The sequence below is a fragment of the Echinops telfairi genome, unplaced genomic scaffold, assembly GCF_000313985.2.
Source record: "Echinops telfairi isolate 266 unplaced genomic scaffold, ASM31398v2 ScPeMD7_655;HRSCAF=1070, whole genome shotgun sequence".
Taxonomy (NCBI): Eukaryota; Metazoa; Chordata; class Mammalia; order Afrosoricida; family Tenrecidae; genus Echinops; species Echinops telfairi.
Window position 1 is genome coordinate 30,825,249 of NW_022104553.1, and position 3,852 is coordinate 30,829,100.

At 52.9% G+C, this 3,852-nt stretch overlaps 1 protein-coding gene across 1 annotated transcript in view; it reads left to right on the forward strand.

Moving 5' to 3' along the window:
• Positions 1-2,032: 2,032 nt before the first annotated feature.
• AKT2 (AKT serine/threonine kinase 2) overlaps positions 2,033-3,852 on the forward strand; it is a 36,339-nt gene continuing 34,519 nt past the window's right edge. Inside the window, exon 1 of the mRNA XM_004710326.2 lies at positions 2,033-3,038. The gene's annotated coding sequence lies outside the window, so the exon portion shown is untranslated. The remainder of the gene's footprint in view (positions 3,039-3,852) is intronic.

The window sequence follows — 3,852 nt, forward strand, 5'->3', positions numbered from 1 at the left end:
GTCTTCAGAGTGACATCTTTTGTGGGGTGTTTCGGTTGTTTGTTTGTTTTTAACATTTTAAAGAGGTCTTTGCAGATATTCTTCATGTGATAGGTAGAGTTTGATTATGTAACTGTTTCCATGGGTGTTGATTGTGTAGCCAAGTTAAACAACAACAAAAGCCTTCACCACTTGAATATTTTCTCCCTTATTGTGGTCTTAGGAGCCCTGGTGGCACTGTGGTTTAGCACTTACCTGCAAGCCCCCCGCGCCCCCAAACACACACACACACACACACACAAGGTCAGTGGTTGGACCCCATCAGCTGTTCCACAGTAGAGGACAAACACAGCAGTCTTCCACCAGTAGGACAGCCTTGGAGACCCTGTGGGCACTTCTGCGCTGACCGTTCATCGGGCCACTGTAATATGCTGATTGTGCTAATGAGCCCTCACCCTCCCTGGGGTTCTTCTTTTTTTTTTCCCCTGGGGTTCTTCTGATGATGAGTCGGGATCAACTGGCAGGCAGCGGGGGTGTTATTTATTTTATGCGTCCCCCGCTGAGGATGTTTGATTTTTCTATATTCAGGTGGAGTCTGCACTGAAGGCTGCCGCCCCAGGGACTTCACCGCCCGGTGCTCCCAGTCCCCTTCATTGTCAGCACGCGCGGTTGTGTCAGCTGCGTGTCTCAGGTTAACGAGTCTTTGTCCAGTCCTGGCGGCACGGTTTCTTCAGAGTCCAGTGTCTCGGATCGTTTGCTCAGCCTCAGTCTGAGTAGCTGTGGTGACTGGATACAGCCCTGCTGGATGCCTTTCCCAGTGTTATCCTGTGGGTCACACACCTAGCTTCCTTGTGCGCATGACTAAGTGCTCTGGAATCCCCATTCATTGGAATGTTATCTGCGATTTGTCACAAATGCCTTTGCAGAGGTGGTAAGGTCTCGGTAATTAGACCATACCACAGATGCCTGTCACACACACACACACACACACACACACACACACACGGATCTGCTCAGGGCCTCTGGGGTGGAAGTCGGAGTCCAGGGCTCTGGCTCTGGGCGAAGACCCTCACGCGCTCTATCGGCTCTCGAGGATGCTCCTTGTCCCTTCAGCTTGTTTCCTGGTTCCTCGGAGATCTGCATGCAGCCTGGCCTCTGTCTTCCCTCTCCTTCCTTGTCTCCCCCACCCCCACCCCCTCTTCACACCGTGTGACCTGGGTGTCAGTGTAGCGAACATGTGGGTTTGCAGTGAACGTTCCGCCCGTTGGTGGCACAGCCCCCTTCCAGGGTGCCTCTGTGACTCTTTTCTGGTGTCCCCACCCCACCCCATCCCACCCCCACCCCCCGCCTTCTAAGCTCTGTCCCTGGGCAGAGCCTGCCCTTTTGATCTGTGTGATCTGTGGTTGATTGCTCTAATGAATCCTCCTTATATTGTTGATTGCTCTAATGAGTCCTTACCTCCTTGATGGTGTTGCTCACTTTATAGGCCTCTCATTTGGCTGGAAATTGAGTCATGGGATGAGTTTAGTTCCAGACTAAAGGCCTGGTCTTTTACTGTCTAAGCATCATTGCCCATTTCCCTCCTCTTCCATCTGGGACCCCCTATGGTGTTCCCCTTCACAGTGGTCAACCGTGGAAGCTGGGCACCATCTACATCTTCTGGTCTCAGTGTCATGGAGGCTGGGTTTTGTGGCCCATTAACCCTGTGGACTAATTACTTCCATGTGTCTCTGGTTCCACACTGTTTTTCCGCTTTAAATGAGGAGAAACTGAGAGGTGCATGTAGATGGCTGTCCTCAGTATCCGAAGACCCCAGGGGCTATTCACTGAAGTAGGCAGATTGCAGCCTAACACGTAGCCACTACCCCACTGGGGCTTCCTATGCACCAAAGTAGGAAGTGCAGCATTGCCTTCATGGGCTGTTTATGCCCATTGACCCTGTTCTGGGCCCAGGCCCAAGAGCTCAAGGTGTCTGGTCATGGCTGAGGCGCTTTCATGACTTGGTTTTCTGTGTGCTTTATGTGCTGTATTTCAGCACAGGTAAATACATGGGTAGAAATACCCTCTCTGAACCACGTGTGTATTTGGAGGTGTGCCCATCTCTGCTTCTTTAATCTCATGACTCAAAAGAGATTGCGTTTAAGACGTACCCTACACTAATCCTTTAATACCACAACGACAACACGTTCCCTAGTGGGATTGTGACCAGGGGCATAGAGGTTGAGAACACATATTTTTGGGGGACCACCACTCGATCCATAACACTGATATTCTCGATTTTCAGCCAAGATCCACCTGATCCAAGCACTGATAACCCGCATTCCACTTCCTCCTGAATTTGGCCTGACATCCCAGCAGTGCCCGTTGATGTTCTGTTGCCGTGATTGCTGAATTGTCTTCTGCACAGTTTTACATGTGTTTGATTGTACTGATGTCCATTGGATTGCCTTTCTTTAGCATAGACACCTGTACGAATGTTTTCCAATCTGTTGGCCAGGTAAGCACAGACAAGTGAGTGTTGCCAGCCGTGGATCCATTCATTGGGACACTTTGATTACAACTCTGTTGCTTCCTGCAGCCTTGTTTCTCGCTCGTGCCACAACTTGGACTTTTTCTATAAGTACCATTGGTTCCTTTTGTTCTATTTTAACATGTCATACAATTCAGTGGTTTAGACACATTTAAAAGAATTGTTTAGTGGTCGCCACAATAAATTTTACAACATGTCCGTCTTCCCTGTACTCCCCTCTTTCCTCCAACCTCCCTGCCCTGACCCCAAGAAACTGTTAGTCCAGGTGCTTGTCCTTGCAGATGCACTGCCACTGGTTCTCGATCATCTGCTCCCTCCTGAAGGGATTTGAGCGCTAGCTTTTTCTGGTGCAGTGACTGTATGCCCCTTCCCTGTTCAGTTTTCCGACCCGGAGCATCAGCGTGTATCAGCCATGGTATAGAAGCGGTCTGTGTCTGCTAGGACGTCCTGGCAGTTACCAGAGTCCCGTCTCCTTCTCCAGATGAGGAGACAGCTTCAGAGACGGAGGGGCAGACAGACCTACAGTCAGGTAAAAACTAGCAGCCCTCTACCCCCCTCCCACCCTGCTGCCCCTGAGCCCTCCCCTGAGACATTCCCACAGCGCAGGCTGGGAGTCAGGAGAACGTGGGCGTGCTGGGCCTTGTGGACCTGCATGGGGAGTTTGAGTCTGCTCCTGCAGCATCCTGGAGGTGAGGGCAGGGTTCCGCTTGCCCATCGCCACTGCTGAGCCCTTCCTGTGTGCCTGGCCTGGCTCCAGGTGCTGGGGACCCAGCGATGTTCTCGGCAGGGAGAGATCATCAGCAGGACAGGGAGGTGGTGGAGACCTGGGTCCATCTCCAGGGGGAGCAGGAGGGAAGGCCTCTGAGCCGGTGCCTTAGGGCTGGTCACGGGGGCTGCAGGGAGCGGAGAGGGAAGAAGGTGACCCCAGCCTCCTGACCCTGCTGTACCCTTGGAGCAGTGTGCCCTTTGAGCAGGAACGACCTGGGCGGGGGGTGGGGGGGTGGGGGAGGAGGTTTAAGCCCATGCAGTGGTGCCCGAGAGAAAGGCCTGGCAGTCCATACCCCGTGGAGCATAGTCTGCTCTGACCCAGGATGCCCATGAGTTGGGGTCTTTGCACCAGCAACCTGGACATGGAGGGTTTGAGACAGCTAGCTACTAGACGGCCAGATTCTCTAGAAGTGGCTGTGGAGTTTCACATGCCCCCCCCACCCCGCTTTCAGTGACAATTACAGCCTCAGGACCACACAGGGACCTCCCTAAAACCCTTCACACCATGGTTTCCTACCTGTGCTCTTTTGCCCCTGGCTGCTACCTTCAGGGAGAGGTGTTGGGGGCTGGGGGGG